The 19,686-nt window shown below is 46.8% G+C and overlaps 1 protein-coding gene across 1 annotated transcript in view; it reads left to right on the forward strand.

The window, feature by feature from the left end:
* AZGP1 (alpha-2-glycoprotein 1, zinc-binding) overlaps positions 1-17,544 on the forward strand; it is a 66,873-nt gene extending 49,329 nt beyond the window's left edge. Inside the window, exons 2-4 of the transcript XR_004302555.1 lie at positions 225-317; positions 3,340-3,565; positions 17,470-17,544. The gene's annotated coding sequence lies outside the window, so the exon portion shown is untranslated. The remainder of the gene's footprint in view (positions 1-224; positions 318-3,339; positions 3,566-17,469) is intronic.
* The last annotated feature ends 2,142 nt before the right edge of the window (positions 17,545-19,686 follow it).

Raw genomic sequence — 19,686 nt, forward strand, 5'->3', positions numbered from 1 at the left:
CCTTTACCTCCTCCCCCTCCTCTCTCCCCCTCCTCCCCCTTTACCTCCTCCCCATCCTCTCTCCCCCTCCCTCCTCCTCCCTCTCCCTCCTCCTGATTCCTCCATCTCAGTTAAGGGCACCCAAACTAAGACCTTTGGTTCCTATCCCCTCCCTTTCACCCCAGACAGCCTAGATGTCACCAAAACCAAAACAGGCTCTCACTCAGGTCCTTTTGTCCACCCAGATTGCTCCTGTCTGACTGTGCCTCCCTCGGGCAGTGCGCAGTCCTCCCCAGTCGCCGGCCTTTCCCATCATCCTTGACACTCTGACAGCACAGGTGAGATCATGTCATTTCCTTCTTTAAAGGTCAAGAAAGGTGGAAACGACCGGAGTGTCCATCGAAGAGTGAATGTGGTCTAGCCATTCAATGGAATATTATTCAACCTTAAAACATAGGAAATTTCAGGGGCGCCTGGGTGGCTCAGTCAGTTAAGCATCTGCCTTCAGCTGAAGTCATGATCTCGGTCCTGGGATCGAGCCCCACGACAGACTCCCTGCTCAGCGGGGAGCCTGCTTCTCCCTCTCCATCTGCTGCTCCCACTACTTGTGTTCTCTCGCACTCTCTCTCTCAAATAAATAAATAAAATCTTTAAAAAAAAAAAAAAAAGGGAATTCTGACACATGCTCCAACACGGATGAACCTTGAGGACATCATGCTAAGGGACAGCAGGGCTTGGATTCATCCAGAACTGACTGTTGGACCCAGATAGTTTTATCAATAGGCCAGGCTTTTGAGACAACAGTCCCAACACATGGCAAAGGATGCGACAGAGGGATCTACTTCAAACATACGCCAATTTGAAGAAAACCTTTAAATCAGTTACTTCCTTGGTCTCTAATGTCCATTTTTAAATAAGGGAAATTTCTGGGTTGAATTTACTTTTCTGAGTAGATCTTCCTACTGAAAGAAAGGGAAGTTCTCAATCTTCATTCTCTACCTGGGAATAGCCTTGCCTAAAAAGTAATAAAGCTGGCATTCAGCTTTCCAAACAAGGCTTTTTGGCTTTGGTTACTGCAAATCTGTCTGAAGTCGGTTCGTGCAGCTAAGAGGACACACCAGCCGAGAGTTAGTCAGCTCCAGAGCAACTCCTGGATCTTCCAGTTCCCATGTGAGCACTCTAGGCAACTTATTTATGCTCTTGGGTTTTGTTGTTGTTTAAAGATTTTATTTATTTATTTGACAGAGAGCACGAGCAGGGTCATGATCGGCTCAAGTCATGATCTCAGGGTCCTGGAATCAAGCCCAGCATCAGGCTCCGCACTCAGCAGGGAGTTTGCTTGAGATTCTCTCCCCTTTTCTCTCTCTGCCCCTCCCCCCCATTTGTGTGTGCTTGAGCGTGCTCTCTCTCTCAAATAAATATATAAATCTTTAAAATAAAATAAACGTCGGCCATCAACAAGCTTGCAGTTTTGCTGTTGTTGTTGTCATCAGTGTGATTAGCCCATCAGGACCAAAAGAATTAAAATAGTGCTTTCTGATGTAAATATAATGCAAGCACATATGAAATGTTAAATTTTCTAGTAGCCACATTTTGACAAGCAGAAAGAAGCAGGTGGAATTAACTTTAAGGCTATTTTTAATTTAACCTGATCTGTCCAAAATATCACTTCCACATATACATTTAAAATTATTTTTAAGCTATTAAATGATATACTTTACACTTTATAAAATTAATTAAAATATTTAAATTATTAATTTTAAATGTTATTGATATATCTTACATTTACATTCCTTTTTTTCATATGAAGTCTTTGAAATCCAGTATGTATTTTACATCAAAGGACATCTCAATTGGGATTAGACACATGTCAAGTGTTCAGTAGCCACTTGTGGCTAATGCCTACCCTACTGGAAAAAGCAGGACTAGAATCTTAAGCCAAAGAAGATACTTAAGGCAGAACATTGGCAAATCCAAACCCCTGCTGATCAAACAGAATGCAATGATTTTTCACAAAGCTGCATTTCTAGTTCTACTGTGGTAAGAGCTGAGGTAGGAGGGAAGACTTTCTCACATATTTGGGTGACCGTTTTCCTCTGCTGTAAATTGTTTAAAGCCAAATGAAGTCCTTTTTTTTAAAGGTTTATTTATTTATTTGAGAGAGAGAGAGCATGAGCGGGAGGGGCAGACAGAGAGGGAGAGAGAATCCCAAGCCGACTCCACACTGAGTGTGGAGCCCAACAGGGGGCTCCATCCCAGGACCCCGATCATGACCTGAGCTGAAACCAAGGGTCCGACACTTAGCCAACTGAGCCACCCAGGTGCCCCTCCCCCAAAGAAGTCTTGAACCTTCTTTAAAGGTGTTTTTCTCCAGGGTAGCTTTTCTAATGTTTCTCTAGGCTTGAGTTACAACTGGAAGCATCACCCCATACGCTAGAATTTCTGACCAATGTAAAATTTCTCAGATGTGTAAGAAGTCCTGATAAATGCCTGGGACTTTGGCCACATTTATTATTTTCGGGAGGGTCCTGACTTGAGTGGCTCATTGGATTTTCCTCTAATGTGATTTTTTTTTTTTAAGTAGGCTTTACACCCAACATGGGGCTTGAACTCAGAACCCTGAGATCAAGAGTTGCATGCTCTACTGACTGAGCCAGTCAGGCACCCCATTTGTTTGATTTTTCTAAAGAGAATAGATAGATGCCCCCACCTCTGTTGAGGTATGATTGACATATAACATAGTGTAAGTTGAAGGTGTAAAATGTGATGATTCGATACAATTATATATTGCAAAATGATTACCACAGTAGGATCGGTGTCAGAATTTCCTTCCTTTTTAAGGCTGAATAATATTCTATCGTATGTGTAGACCACATTTTGTTTATCCATTCATCAACAGACACTGGTTTGCTTCTACTTTGGGACTACTGTAAATCATGTTGCTGTGAACAGTATCTCTTCACGCCCTTGGTTTAAATTCTCTGGGGGCACATACCCAGCAGTGGAATTGCTGGATCACATGGTAATTTTGTTTTGGTTGCTTTGAGGAGCAGCCATACTTGTTTTCCACAGTGGCTGGACAGCTTCTACAGCCCCACCGGCCATGCACAAGGGCTCCAATTTCTCCACTTTCTATTTCCAACACTTGCTATTCGGTGTTTTCACTAGCAGCCAATCCTAATGGGTATGAGATGGTCTTTTCTGCATTCTTGCACACTCCATTTGGTCGATTTTGGTGTTTTATTCTTAGCTTTTTTTAATTTTTGTGGGTTCCCCCCCCCATTTGGTCAATTGTGAAACTGTTAGGTGTTTCCTGCCGTTTGAACAATTAGGTTTTAATTTTCATGGTGTTCATTTCAGATGAGAGGCAGCCCCAGGCAGTGGCAGGTGCACGGGCCGTGGTGGCACAAGCCCTGGGTTCTGATTGAAGTCTGTCCCTGGGAGACGCTGGGCAGGACAGAAGTTTCTCCAGGCCTGTTTGATCCTCCTCCGGGGGAAGCGAGCATGATAAATAATACACCGTGCTCCGACCCCTCAGCTGAAACTTGGGCCTGGATGCATTTGAAGTGGACATTCTCTCTCACAAGTGAGTTGCCCGACTCGATTTCCATTTTTTTGTTTTCCTTTTGACTCATTTTGCTGCCCCTGGAGTAGGGTACGCGCCGCCCTGGGAGTACCGTCCGGGAATCTGGCGTGGTCGGGTCCCGGGCGTCCAGCGAGCCTGGGGAACCACCGAGAGGCGAGGCCTCCCGGGTCCTAGAGAGGGCGCCTCGACAGGCCGACGCGGGGGCACTTCCGGCCTTTGTGTGGCTGCGGGTGACGGCGGCCCGTGGGGGTCGGTGCGCTGCGCTTCGGCCCTCGGGGTCCGTGCTGACGCGCGCCTCGGCGTTCCCCACCCCCTGGGCCGAGGCGGGGGTCCCCCTGACGCGCAGCGCCGGGCTCGGCCTCACCAGGGGGCCCTTCGAAGAGGCCCGGCTGCCCACTGTGGGGGCCGCGACTCGACCTGTCCCCGCATTCGGGTCTCGCCTTCCCTTTGTGCCCCCGGCCGGCGAGGACCCTTCAAAGACCAGGGGTGCGGTGGGGGCGGGGTCCGCGGTTTGACCCCTCGTTCCGCCCGGCTGCAGAATTCGGGCCCAACCCGCTTCCTCCCTGATCCGTGTTGTTGTACATGGCGGGTCCTTTGGAAAAATGAGGTGGTTGTCGAACTGCGAAACGGGCTCCGGATCCCTCGGCTTTCCGTTTTCGTTGTTCAGCGCACACTGAGCACCCCGAGCGCTGGGCTAGGAGGAGGGAAGTGAGGACTCACTAGGTTCTTGTCTGTCCCAGCCTGGGGACACTTAAGGGAACAGACGAGTGTGTACCCGACGCGGTGTGAGATGCACACGAGAGCTGGTGTGGACGTGCCACTGCGGCGGGGATGCGGACGGGGAAACTTCGAGGTGGCTGCGGGTGCGGGGAGGGGTGGGAGTCGGGGCTGTGGAAATGCCAGGCAGCCCGGAACGTGCCTGTTAGAGCTGGAGCAAGAGCACAAAGGTGAAAAGGGGAGGGGGGGACGCTGCCAGGAGAGGGTAACTATTTCAACACCATCCTGACAAATGTTTATTCTGTGCTGGGTTGTGGAGATTAAAGAATGTGTGTGACCACAAGGCCCCGCCGTAGAGATCGTTGCATCCCTTCTGCTGGAAATAGCCAAGACTCAAAAAAAATAAAAAGATAAGTAAATAAATAAAACACCTGGCTTTGTTATCTAGAGATAGTACGGCAAAATGATACCTGAATGCCGCTAACTGGCTATGTGACCTTGGGCAATTTTCTTAATCTTTCTGACCCTCAGATTCTTTGTTTCTAATTTTTTTTTTAATTTTTTATTTTTTAAAGATTTTATTTATTTATTTGACAGAGAGACAGCGAGAGAAGGAACGCAAGCAGGGGGAGCGGGAGAGGGAGAAGCAGGCTTCCCACGGAGCAGGGAGCCCGATGCGGGGCTCGATCCCAGGACCCCGGGATCATGACCTGAGCCGAAGGCAGACGCTTAACGACTGAGCCACCCAGGCGCCCCTCTATTTTTTTTTTTTTTTTTTTTAAGATTTTTATTTATTTGAGAGGATGAGAGAGAGAGCAAGAGCACATGAGAGGGGGAGGGTAAGAGGGAGAAGCAGACCTGAGCAGGGAACCCCACTCGGGGACTTGACCCCAGGACTCCAGACCTGAGCTGAAGGCAGTCGCTTAACCAACTGAGCCACCTAGGCGCCCCAGATTGTTTGTTTCTAAAGGAGGGATAATAATAGTAGTATTTAATAGGGACCAATGAATGAGGTAATGTGTATAAGCACCTGCCTCAAATGTGTGGCAGGTACTCAAGGTCCTCCTAGGATAAGATAGGGTAGGGTAGGAGAGGGTAGGATAGGATGGTCCTCCTGAGCTTTCTGCACTTGATCTGAAGAGATGTCACTCCTTTTTTTTTTCTTGTATCAGCCCAGACATCTGGCACTTTTCTTGGTGTCTTTCTGTTTCTATTCTGCGTTTTAAGATTTTTGTTTCTTTGAGTATACTTTTTCCTTTCATTTATTTTTCAGGCTTGAAATCAAGTGTATTCTTTTTCTTTTTCGGGCTTATTTACAGACCTTTTTGCTGAATTGTGATCTATTCCTGAGAACTTGATATTCTGCAAATCTTCATGTCCCCCCAAAATCACTCAAAATAAGACCAAGGCTAATAGAGTTGGGGACACATACACAGAAAGATATTTATGATCTTACTTATATGTAAAATCTAAAAAAAGAACTAGAAACAGAACAGATTGGTGATCGCCAGAGGCTTGGGAGTTGAGGAAAATGGGTAAAGGTGGTCAAAAGGCACGAACTTCCAGTTATAAGGCAATTTCTGGGAGTGTAATGTTCAGTATGGTGCCTATAATTAGCAATACTGTATTGTATATTTGAAAGTTGCCGAGAGAGTCAATCTTAAAAGTTCTCATCACGAGAAAAAAAATTTTGTAACTATGTATGGTGGTGAATGTTAACTTATTGTGGTGACTGTTTTGCAATATATACATATATCAAATCATTATGTTGTACACCTTAAACTGATGCAATATGTCAATTATATCCCAATAGAACTGGGAAGATCATTTAAAATAAAAGGAGCTGGGGGGTCTGGGGGGCTCAGTCGGTTAAGCGTCCAACTCTCGATTTCGGCTCAGGTCATGATCTCAGTCGTGGGATCAAGCCCCAAGTTGGGCTCTGTGTGCTCAGTGAGGAGTTGGCTTGGGATTCTCTCTCTCTCTCTCCCTCTGCCCCTCCCCCCACTAAAATAAATAAATTTTTTATAAAAGGAGTGGGTAAGGGGGTGCCTGCCTGGCTTAGTAGAGCATGCAACTCAGATCTTGGGGTGATGAGTTCAAGCCCCATGTTGGGCACGGAGCCTACTTAAAAAGAAAAAAGTTGTGTAATATAAAAGGAGCAGGTAACTTGATGAAGAGGCTGAGAGGAGAGGTTGAGGCCTGAGTTAGGGAGACACGGGCACATACACAGAGATTTGGGCCAACTGTGCAATAAGCCCTTCCAAAATAAAGCTTGTAGCTACCTGAGCTAGCAAGAGGAAAGAAGGGTGTGTACTGAACTCAAGTTCCCCACAGCTTGCTGAATTCAGCTTTTCTGCTCTGCTTTGCTTTCGGGTGCACAAGACGTTAACACGCTGAGAAAACTTGCCACGAAACAACAGGACTTCACATTTTACTAATATCGTTCTCCCCGTTTACCAAGCGTCTCTGTGCTAATCACACCCCTAGGAACATATTCTAGCTAAGCAAACTATCTGGTCATCGCTCTCTTCTGGTCCTTTCATAACCTCTCAAGCTACTTCTTTTTTTCCTAAATTTCTCAGGAGAGGGTATGATGGATAATAATTTTTGCTTCTAAGAGCAGAGATGTGCAGTGATCAGAAACTGGGAAAACGTGTGCGGAGAAGTGGCGTGGGTGGATGAGATTGAAGTATACACGATACAGGGAGTCTGCAAGTTACAAGAGCCTAACTGACAAACGTTGTGAGTACAGTAGCCAGATGCACCTGCCTCCTCCTCTCCCACCCTCCTCCACCCCAGCCCCAGCCCCACCTCCCCATCCACTACCCCTGAAGGCTCTGACCAGGAAGCAGGAGCTAAGCAGGACACATCTAATCTGGCACCTCTTCCTCACCGCCTCAGGGAAACCATGTCCTCAGCGCCACCCTTCCCTGCCCGTCACTGCTCACTATTCTATTATGCCACATCAGGCAGCCTTGCACCCAGGCACATTAGCTCCCTCTTTGTGTCCCTGCAGTAGGGACATTTTCCATCACCTGCCTTTACCTTAGAAAATGTACTGGCCTTTTCCATCTCACGCTCTTTACCCCGCTTGTGAATTTCAATGCAACACTAATCATGGCTGATTTGACCAATGATTATTCAGAGATACAAGCGTATTAAGAAGAGAGAAGACCGCAAATACCCACGTGAAATGACATGGGGGCTACGAGCACCTCAATCATTTAAAAGCCCAAGTATCTCACTCAGAACCTCCACAGAAGTAATCTCTTGCTGGAATCCTCCACTACTAGCCCCTCCCCCCCCCAAAGGAATAGTGTTTCTAACCCAGCTGCATTGTTTTCCTTTTGTATTTAGATGCTAGAACTGCAGTAATATTTCCTACTATTTTTCACTGCAGGTCTATAGCGTTTGGGCCACATTATGTTTTAGCTAAGTTCTTGTGAGGGCATAAGTGATGTCTACAGCACTGTTTAGTTGGGAAAATCAGCTCTAAACTCCCAAGAGCCAATCTATAAATGGGTTATTGGAATATATTTCTGTTGTTTATTAGGAATAACCATTTATATGTTAGTATTTTAGTCTTGTAATACTTTACTGTTGTACATAATTTTTTTCTGCCCCCAACCCACATTTATTGGCTTCTTGCTAATGTTTTGAGAAATAACACTTTTAATCACTCTGCATGGAAATCTTGCTAAAATTTATGATGCTTTCCTGTGGGGACATGATTTAACTCATTTTTCTTGCCTCAGTCAACATTACACACATCATTTACACAATGATGTCCTCAGGGACATCGTGGGTTCTTTGCCCTACATGAAATGATCCTACCTACATAACTTTCTTAGTTTCTCTGTAGATTTCTTTTCAAAGAAAAAGTAAACCGAAGCCTCATATATGCAGATAATTTGCTCAATTAAACAGGAATCCTGCTTTCATCTTAGTTATTACAATAGTCTCTCAGGTTTTTAAAAGTTATTTCTAAGTGACTCAAGAAGTCTGAATTTGTTTAAAATTCAATCCTTGGCACAACCCTTTCCATACGCCATTTTAAAAAACATGGTCTGACACAAATATTTACCTTGTAATGTTCACAGACGAACCCTGAGCCTCTTTAAAAATAAGACAAACAAACTCTGTCCTTTGCTTGGGACTTAGTGCTTATTTTTCAAACCTTATTGCAAACTTCCCTGGTATTTCTGACCCCATTTATGTAGCCAGTGTATTTACAAGAGTGAAGTGACTCATACACACTTGTTTTCTAATTTCCTTTTGGGCAATGGTTATAAAAACATTATTTTGTGAATCCACTCTGTCCCCTGTCATCACTTATTCCCCTGGTCCCACCTGGAACATTAAAATGCCCTCTTTCTGGGAGCAGGTCTATAATCCCAGTCTGTTCTCAACCACATGTTTCTGCTGCTGTAAAGGGACTGGAGGTAAAACTATGGGCGAATGATTGCTCTTTCAAGGAAGTTCCCTTCCCAAGGGCTCTGTCTGTGTTAGAACATTGCCCAGGCATGCTGTGCCCCAGAGGAGCGATCCCATACTACTAGCCTGTTGCTGAGCCTTGGTTTGTCTGTTTTTAAATAGGACTTAATAAATACTTGAAGGATCAGTGAGATAGGACAGAGGAAAGCCCTGTGGAAACTGTGTAGCAGTAACACGGGTAACAACCACAAAGAGTCAAGCACCTGCTGGGAACTAGGAATGCTACTAGATACTTTGTATCTATGACGCAGTCACTTTTAAAATTTAGAACAACCCTGCAAGGTCCTGCAAGGTTGGCATTATCATGCCCGGAACCTTAATGAGGAAACAGAGGGGCAGACAGTTGCTCATGCTCAGCGGCTCTGCCAGGGGGCCAGCTCAGCTCAGGTTCAAGGCTCAGGCTCTTTTCACTAAAATCCTTCTCCGGATAGAGGCTCTTATTTTCCTCTCTACCCAGAAGGAAGACAAGAGCTGTCTTTCAAGTTCTTAACCACAAGCGGAGGGGATGACAGGACTCATCAGGCCTCAGCAGGGCTGGCTGAGAAGCACAGCAAGTCTCCCAGACCTGGGCATGCATTTTAGAACAGGCTCCAGGCTGTCTGGAAAGCCTGTGACCTTTGTGCATTTCGGGGAGGGGGTTGCTATATAATGTAAAAGAGGAAAATTAAGGTGTTTCAGACAAAGCGTAGTATGATCTTGCATTCGGAGATAACCAGAGATGACAGAATATTCCTTCCAGGAAGCTCTGTCTTCTTCCTCTTAACCGAGTAGATGCACAAGTGACAAATGACGTGGAAAACCCGAAGGACTTGATTGCTTTTTGAAAATTGCTGAACGATCACCACCTCTTAAAGTGAGTTCAACTAAACTGGCCTATCATCAGGACTGAGACTGACTCAATGAGACCAACTATTTACCAGCTCAACTTGTAACATGTGGAACTTCCAGGGAAGTTCCAGACAAGGGGAGTGAAGGGGTGCAGGAGAGACACCCAAAATGTGCCACTTTGGCATAAAATTATTTCGAGTTAAGGGGCACCTGGGTGGCACAGCTGGTTAAGCATTGGACTCTTGATCTCAGTCCAGGTCTTGATCTCAGTGTTGTGAGTTCAAGTCCCATGCTGGGCTTCACAATGGGCGTGGAGCCAACTTAAAAAAAAAAAAAGATTATTTTGAATTAAAAGGAATAAAAACCCAGCAGATGCAGGAAAGGTGCTCCACCTGCCCCATGACTGCCTAAATTTACATTGGAAAGGAGAGCCTGTGACAGGCAGAGAAGTATTAACAGAGTTCCAACTCTTTATCAACGTGCACAATAGAACAATCTAGTTTTGGCCAAACATCTCCTTTCACCTTGATGTTGACTTTTCTCCCCTCTGTGTCCTCAGGCCCTTACCTTTTTCGTTAGCTTATATAAGCTTCATATTGGCTCACTGTCTCCAGAATTTCCTGTCTGTATAGGTTCCCCAAACCTACGTCTATTAAATTTGATTTTCTCCTGTTTAAAAAAAAAAAAAATTGCCAGACAACAACAACAAAACAAAAAATGGCGGGGAGGGGTGGTTTAAGAAATGCAAAAAAGTCCTTTTCCATAGGGGTACAATGTCTTTTTTAGGTTTTGAGAACAATTTGATCTATAATCTGAACACAGACATGTATTTTACTCTTCAGAAAAATCCTGGCACTCTCTTAGGGGCTGGCTCGGTCGGAAGAGTGTGTGACTTTTGATCTCAGGGTTGTAAGTTCGAGCCCCATGTTGGATGTAGAGATTCCTTAAAAATAAAATCTTTTCGGGGCTCCTGGGTGGCTCAGTCGGTTGAATGTCCGACTCTTGATTTTGGCTCAGGTCATGATCTCGGAGTCATGAGATCGAGCCCTGTGTTGGGCTTCACACTGGGCTTGGAGTCGGCTTGAGATTCTCTCTCTCCCTCTCCTGCCCCTCTCCCTGCCTCAAATAAATAAATAAATCTTTTTAAAAAATGAAATCTTTAAAGAAACAAAAGGAGGAAGGCGGGGAGCAGGAGAGGAGGAGGGAGAGGGGAAAAAGAAAAATCCTAGAGTTCTTTCTTCCTGCTCCAAGATGGCCAGTCTGCTATCCCAACTGTGCACACCTGTCACATCAGGACACCTGTCTCCTGTCAGCAGCACTCAGGGAGCCCGAGACCCACCCTCAGCCCCAACCCCACCCCCTGTTGGGTCTCCTGCTGCTGAGTCCCATATCTCTCCTGAGTACACTTTCTTTGGGTGACGCACATCCTTCCATAATCTTCCTGAGATAGAGTGCCCGCCGAGTAAATATTTTGAGACCTTGCATATCTGAAAATGTCCTTTTGCTCTCCTCATCACCCTTTTTCCAGTTTGGGTGTAAAATTCTAGTTTGGACATTATTTTTCCTTGGAATTTTGTCTTCTAACTTCCAGTGTTGCTGTTAAGAAATCCAGGAGCATTCTGATTCTTAGTCCTCTATATGAGACCTCTTTTTTTTGTTTCTGGAAACCTTTGGGTAGTAAATTTCACGTCGATGGGTAGGTGTTATTTCTTTCTTTCCCAAATTCATTTTTTTAAATATTTCATTTATTTAATTGAGAGAGAGAGACAGCGAGCGAGAGAGCATGAGCAGGGGGAGGAGCAGAGAGAGGGAGAAGCAGACTCCCCGCTGAGCAGAGAGCCCGATGCAGCTGGGGACTCCCGGATCTTGACCTGAGCCGAAGGCAGAAGCTTAACCTACTGAGCCACCCAGGCACCCGTCCCAAATTCATTTTTGCTGAGCATGCAGCGGGCTGTACATGTTCTGGATTTCTGCGACATTTTCCTAAATTCTTTTGTTGAGGATTTCCCCCCACTTCACTTTCTCCATTCTCTTTCCAAAATTCCTGAAATTCAGCTGTGGGAGCTCCTGGGTTGGCTTCTCCAATTTTCATATGTTTTTCACTCATATTTCCAATCTCTTGATCTTTTTGTTCTATTTTCTGGCATTATTTCCTTAACCTTCTCTCCTAATTAATTTTTCATCTTTGCACTAATATTATTTCCAAGATACTCCTTCTGTTTTCTGAATGTTCCTTTTATAGAGCATCCTGCAATTTCTTCTCATATCTCTGCGGACATTAACTGCAGAGGTTTGGTTAAATGTTTCCTTCTGCTCCCACATTGTCGTGGTTTCCGTCTTTCTCTTGCTGTGGCCTGCTGGTACAGAAACGGCTAAAGATGGCCCCTGTGTTGTTTACTTCGCAGCAGGCTCAAAGCCCACCAGCACTAAACTCAAATTCTTACACATCTTATTGCTTTAAATATAGCCACCCAAGCAGATTTTTAGCCACGTAGAGCCTGCCTGCTTGCAAAACTGCACACATCAGTTAGCTCTAGATAAGACCAACCCCAGGGCTATAAAAGCCCCCAAACCAATGCTGCTCTTAGGGTTCCCTGACCTGGAAGCTCCCCACTGTGCTGCTGAGTGACATCACCTAGACAGGCAAGTCCTCTCTCCTAGTCCCCTCTCTTCTGAGTGTTCTTTTGCCCTACTTCCCCCCACCCCCATGTTCCAGCTGTCTCTGCAAGGCCCCTTTCATGCAATCCTGTGCACACTCCACCCAGTAAAACACATTGGACAGCACTGTCACGTGTTGTCAACCTCAGAGTGTCGTGGACCTGGGGCGGCGAAGGAACTGAGGAAAAGAGACGACAGTAGAGCGAGGCACAGGGGACCCTGAGCAATCAGCCCGAGGTGCCGAGGTTTATTTTCCATAATCTTATATACCTTCTACAGTGATATAGATCTATAATGATTTACAGCAGGGGCTTGGTAAGGCACATTCTTCCATGTACATAGGATTAGGGCATGATAAGAATCTTTAAAGCAGGACAAAGGAACAAAGAGGGGAGTGCCCAGTGTGCTGTTTGCAGCTGGCTTCCTATCTACAAAACATCTTCTGCTGCTACTTTAGAACAGACCACACACGTCCCAAGGGCATTTCACTCTGATCCTTTCGGGTTATTTTTAACCCTGCAATCTCGAGTTTTCTCAGAGATCTCGGAGTCTGAACAAACATGCACCAGTGGTTCTCGTGGCGTTCTGTTTCCCACAACGTGGTGGCCTGTCTTCCTTGATCAGCCCCAAACCTGACCCTCACCACACCTATCCTTAAAATAAGGGCTTTTCTCAAACGTCTTGGCTGTCCATTCACACATGTCAGCGTGGAACTCTGGGAAGCTCCCTGCAAGGCTCTGCTTGTGGGCAGGCTCTGTCCACTATGAGCTTCCCTTAGAGGATCTGGTGAGAACTAGCCTCCCAACTGTCAGTGTCTTAATCTTGTCTCTTGGTCAGTCTCTCCAGGGGAAAACCCTCCAGTCTCCCTCCTGAGGAGCCCAAGCCTGGCTGGCTGCCAGCACCCTGGATGCAGGGGAGGAAAGGGCTTGACCTTTGAAGGGTGGGACTGGGGAGAGCAGGACCCCCAACCATGGGTCTAAGAGGCCACACCCCTCAGGCTACCAACCAGGCCCAGTTGAGGTGTGGGTGCTATACCGAAAACAAGGGATTCAATAAATACCTACCTCCAGGATGGTGACACCCTCCCCCTAGGCACGTGATTTTTCCTAGAACAGGAGACGGCAAACTTTTTTTTTGGAGAGGGCCAGATGGTAAATATTTTAGGCTTTTCGGGCCACATGGTTGATGTCACAACTACTCAACTCTGCCACCGTAGCGCAGAAACCACCACAGACACTATGTAAATGAAAGAGCATGGCTGCGTTCCAGAATCACTTTATTTATGGACACTGAAATTTGAATTTAATATATAATTTTCACGTGCCACAATTCTTTTTATTTTTTTCAACAATTTTTTTTAAAGATTTTTTTATTTATTTGACAGAGAGAGAGAGAGAGACAGCGAGAGAGGGAACACAAGCAAGGAGAGTGGGAGAGGGAGAAGCAGGCTTCACTCTGAGCAGGGAGCCCGACACGGGGCTCGATCCCAGGACCCTGGGATCATGACCTGCGCCGAAGGCAGACGCTTAACCGACAGAACCCCCCAGGCACCCCTTTTTTCAACAATTTAAAAACATAAAATTCTTAGATTTCTGACTACACAAACAAGTGGCGAGCTGCATTTGGCCCAGCGGCAGGAGTTTATGGATCTCCTTCCTGGAATATCATCATTGAGAGATTATCGTCAAAATCCTCTGAACCTGGGGGCGCCTGGGGGGCTCAGTCGGTTGAGCGTCTGACTCTTGGTTTTGGCTCAGGTCATCATCTCGGGGTCGTGAGATCGAGACCTCCCGTCGGACTCTGCACTGCGCGGAGTCTGCTTGAGATTCTCTCTCCCTCCCGTTTGTGCTCTCTCTCTCTTTCTCTCTCTCTCTCTCTCAAATAAATACATAAGTCTTTAAAAAAAAAAAATCCTCGGAAGCTGTCTTCCTTTTCCCCTTAGGAAAGCCTCCCAGCGCTCATTTTTGTCTGTAGGTATAAGGGTTACAGGTTTTCTCCCTCCCCCATGCAGCCTCCAAGATGGGTCATGGAAATTTAGACATTTATGAATTGCCTTGGGATGGAAGCCGTGGTAACAGGGCCTCCAAGACTTGCTGCCAAGTTCTGCCCGGGGTGGAACAAGTTGTTGATTGTTCTCTTTCCCTGGATTTTAACCAAGGTGATAAATGAGGGCCGGAGGAGGAGATCTCTGGGAAAGGTGGGGGCTCGCAGCCAAAGCCCTGACCCAGGCCACGGGCTCATCTGAGTCAGCACCTCGGTTTCCAGCCATAAAGACCGTTCTAAGTAGGCCAGGACCTGTCTAGTCTCAACTTTCACACGAGGGAAAGAAGTCCCACCTTTCGTAGTTGCAGGGGCAGGACAGGGGTTTGGCAGAGAGAAGAGCTCCTTCTGCCGCTAGGTGTGTATTTCTGTGCAAGTCCGTTCTGCTTGCCCAGTCTCACTTTCTTTATCTCTGAAGTGGGGATAGGCACTCCGACCTCATTGGGTAGTGGTGTGGATTAATAAATTAACATACCTAAAGTCCCTGTCACATCGAGGGGCCTCAACGAATGGCAGAGAGCATGATTCTAATTTATCCAGACCAGGAAACTCAGAGAGGTTAAAGGCACCATCCAAAGGGCACACAGCTCATGAGGGGGTGGAGGCAGGAACATCATTTGTTTTCTCAACCCTTCAACTAATATTCTTTCTTCTATCCTGAGCTGCTTGGAGAGGAGAGCTTAGTCCTTTTTTTTTTTTTTTTTTTTTTTTAAGATTTTATTTATTTGACAGAGAGAGAGAGAGCACAAGCAGGGGGAGCAGCAGAGGGAGATGGAGAAGCAGGCTCCCCACTGAGCAGGGAGCCTGATGCAGGACCCTGGGATCATGACCTGAGCCGAAGGCAGACGATTCGACTGAGCCCCCCAAGTGCTCTGGGCTTAGTCCTTTTTTTTAACCACACCTGAAATGCTACGGGAGGGAAGGTGTTGGGACTGCAGGATATTGCCCCGTTCCCTCCCTTTCTCTCAGCGCCCCCCCCACCCCCACCCCCGGTTTCAGGTGACAGACACTCTCCTCTGGTGGTTAGACACAGCAAAGCGGGTCCCACCTACACATCATACGGTATGGGGGTGTTGCAGGGCACCACCCCTTGGCCACCTCCCCTTGCCACCCCCAGCACCCCTGTCTCCCCTCACCCCCTCCCAGATGCAGGCTGCCTTCTTCTGGGCTGGGCCACTCCGCTGAACAGTTGCAAAGATTCTTTGTAATGTGTTTGCCTGGGGAGGAGGGAGAGCAGGGCCTGGCTGTCCTCAAACCACAGAGAAGGAGCCAAGACAGATGACCTGTGGCTTGGGGGCCCGGATTGCAGACATAACCCAAGTGCAGAGCCCCTGGCTCAGCTTCCTGGTTTCTGGGCATGGAGGCGCCTCTTTACCCAGGGAGGCCTGTTTACTCAGCTCGGCTGAGTGAGAGATGTTTACACAGGGAGGGAGGGAGCCATCTGGCTGTTCTCTGGCAGAGCGGGGGAGCATTTGCAGGTCAGGCACCATCTCGGTCCCAGGGTCTCTGGGGAGGCAGCCCCCTGACAACAGGCTTTCTGAGATGTGTGTCTCTCCTTTGAGAGTGAATGTGGACAATTTGGGAAAAAATTGTAAAAATGGTACTGTGTTTTTTTTTGTTTTTTGTTTTCCTTTAATCCAGACCCACACCAGATAAATTGTCCAGGATCTTTCTTCCCACAGTTGTATTTTGCAAGGCTGGGAGAAAGGCAGTTTTCCGCACTTAAAGAATGGTGATGTTTGCTACCTGTGAGGTACTTCGTGGTTTAAAAAGCTTTGCCACGGGTGCCTGGCTGGGCTCAGTCGGTAGGGCGTGCAACTCCTAATCTTGGGGTCGAGAGTTTGAGCCCCACGCTGGGTGTAGAGATTACTTGACAAAAATGAGTTGAAAAAATAATTTATAAAGGACGGTCCTATCCACCATTCCACATGATCCTCAAGACAGCCGAGTGGGTAGCGGTGGCCAAAATCATCCGTATTTTACGGATAAGGAGTGGGCACTTGGAGAGGTCAAGTTGCTTGCACAAAACCACACCCAGCAAGAGGCAGAGGCCAAGTGACTACAGTTTGCATGCTCTTTTTTCATGGAGTCCCCCTGCCTCCCCACTTGGCTGTAAATCGAGATGTACAGAGATCTTGTTTCAACACGAAACTGCCTCACGGCAGGTGGCTCCAGGAGAGAGCATTGCATCTTGGGGACATGGCGGAAGCCATGGCGATGAGCCTCAAGGGCACAATGCAAGGACCATGGGTCTGTCCCGGGGTACCCCAATGGGGCATTCCCTGGGCGCCAGATGAATGGAAAGCCTGGGGACCAACCGTGTGAAACCGTGTGTAACATATACACCGTACCGCTCCACCAGGGAAATCAGGGAGGCGAGGATGCAAGTTACAGAATCCCTGAAACTTGCCTCCACCTTCCTTCCCCCAATTCCTCTTGGGCTGGGGCTCCCTGCATTCAAACCTGCGTGTGTCCACCTGAAGCCACTACCTAGGTTCCACCTACCATCCTCGCTACTTCTTCCCAGCCCTTTATCCTCCCTTTGATAACCCCAGACACCAAACCACCCAAGTGGGAGTCATGCCAGCCTCTTCCCTTTCTCTCTTCATCTCTGTCCCTTAACTCTAGCTCAAGCCAAATTGCTGTGACCTGTGTGACTGATTAATACTCCTCAGCTCGGCCCCGCCACCCTTAGCCCAGCCCCTGCACCTGACTCGGCCACCAGCCTCGCCTCCTGGTCTCTTCTTTCCCGCCACTGTCAAATCCTGGCCCTCTCTCTTCTTGCCAATCTATCCGTCAGTGGCCACCTTTCTAGAACGACTAATGTGTTCCTGAGTTTTGCAGCTTGCAAGCGCGTCTGCATACAGACACACAGACATTCACACGGAGTCCTGTTCCGAAGTTAGCTCCTCCTCCCCAACGGATCTCCGTTCATCTCCTGCCTAATCTACCGAACCTGGTCGGTTTTCTTTTTATCTTTGCGTTCAATGCATCTAACTTGGCCTGCCATCATTCCTCCAACCAACCTGCCTTTCATTACTTTCCCCATGAAATGCTATTTATAAGCTTTCAAGTATTCTTCCTAATGCAAAGTCCTCACTTCCCTTCCTCCAAAAATTCTAATTAGCCCTCTTCTGTGTCCTTCCTTATTCTTTCTTGACATTCAGTGCCTGTCATCGATTGTTAAAATCAGACTGTGACTCCCGGAACAGGAAGCTTTAGGGATCACGTGGCCGCAAATGGCAGTTTACTCCATGGCCAGCCACCCCATGCTGCCCGGACGTGTCTGTACATCCACAGTGTGCTTCTTTACACCGCAAGCCCTGGGATGGTGAGGATCCTCTTTCTTTGCAGACTTCTCTGAAGTTTACAAGAAGCTCTAGGGTTAGTTCAGCAGCTCACCAGACTCTGGCCCAACTCTGAGATGCATCCCCATGCCATGAATCTCTCTCCTCTGCCATTTGCCCTATACCAAAGGCAATTTGGGGGAGGCCCTGTTATTTTTTTTAAAGATTATTTATTTATTTGAGAGAGAGAGATACACGAGTGGGGGGGGGCAGAGGGAGAGGGAGAAGCAGGCTCCCCACTGAGCAGGGAGCCGGATGCGGGACTCGGTCCCAGGACCCTGGGATCGTGACCTGAGCCGAAGGCAGACGCTTAACCGACTGAGCCACCTGGGCAGCCCTGGGGGAGGCACTGTTACAAATGACTCTCAGTTTGCCTGTGATTGATACTCTGATGATCAGAGAAGCCTTAGTATTATGTCCTCAGGTTGAGTCCCAGAATTTCAAAGAGGGTCTTGCAAAATTTGCATATGACTTGGGCAAATGAAAGGCCAGACCCGGGAACCCAGCCGAGTGGTATCACTGTCTTCTTTTACTTTGGTTTTTAAAGGGTGAGGAAGGCCACCCCGTCCCGTTTGGCTGCCTGCCCGAACCACTGGAGTTGTAGCGAGCTCTCCTATATCTCTGCCACCTCTGTGTGCCATAGACAGAGTCTGCCTGTCTCTGGCATACAGGTAGAAAGAGCTGGTAGATGGGCCTACACAGGCAGCCTAAGCCCAAGGCTCATTCAACAGTCCAGAGCCCTACACTCATCTCGTGTGCCATGTGAGTCCAAGACTATAATCATGATAACAGTGGTGTTAGTAGCCACATAGTTCACAGTGTGGCAGGCACTCTGCCAATGGCTTGACATGAATCAGTTCAACTGGAGCCTCATCACAGCCTGATGGGGTAGATGCTGTTATAATCCCAGTTCTGCAGAGAAACTGAGGCTCCAAGAGGTTATGTAACTAGACTAAGAGAACATAGTACAGATAAAATTAGAACCAAGGCCAATGTGAACCCTACAGTGACCTTCTACTGGGACCCCCTGGTCAGCTGGGTCCCCTTACATCCTTCCCTGATATGAATGGGCCCGTCAACGAGGGGGCAGCTCACCTGCAAGAGAATCGCCAGTGGTCCCAGCTGAGCAGAACCAAGCTGGACTTGACTTCTTCCTCCCTCTGGGTCACCTTGTTGCAGTCCCACCACTTTTTTAAGCATAAGGATAAGAATCCCTATGTTTAAAATTTAAAACTAACTCCAAAAGATACCTGCTCCCCCATGTTCATTGCAGCATTATTTGCAATTACCAAGACATGGAAATAACCTAATTTATTTATGTATATATAATATACATTTATGTATATATTACATTTATGTGTATATAATATATGTATATATTATTTATGTATATATAAATGTAATATATAGAATGTATATATGTATATATATTTATAAATATAGATAAATATACTCACACAATGGAATACTATTCAGCCATAAAAAAATGAAATCTTGCCATTTGGGACAATATGGATGAACCTTGAGGGCATTATGCTAAGTGAAGTAAGTCAGACAGAGAAAGACAAATAGCATATGTATGATCTCACTTATGTGTGGCATCTAGGGGGGAAAAAAGTTCCTAAATACAGAGAACAGATTGGTGGTTGCCAGAGGGGGGTGAGGTAGGAGGTTGATAAGTCATGTGGGGGAGGGCGTCTGGATGGTTCAGTTTTTGAGCAACTGACTCTTGATGTTGGCTCAGGTCATGATCTCAGGGTCGTGGGATTGATGTCAGGATCCACATTCTGCAGTCCATTTGGGATTCTCTCTCTCTCTCTCTGCCCCTCCCCCCAATTGCGCACACACTCTCTCTCTCAAATAAATAAATTAATTAAAAAATAAATAAGTTATGGGGACATGATGTACAGCCAAGAGAGTCCATCTTAAAAGTTCTCATCACAAGAAAAAAATTTTGGAACTATGGTGACAGATGTTAGCTGGGCTTACTGGTGTGATCGTTTTGCAATATATCCCCATATCGAATCATTATGTTGC

This window comes from Phoca vitulina, unplaced genomic scaffold (genome assembly GCF_004348235.1).
Source record: "Phoca vitulina isolate PV1807 unplaced genomic scaffold, GSC_HSeal_1.0 scaffold45, whole genome shotgun sequence".
In the NCBI taxonomy this organism is placed as follows: domain Eukaryota; kingdom Metazoa; phylum Chordata; class Mammalia; order Carnivora; family Phocidae; genus Phoca; species Phoca vitulina.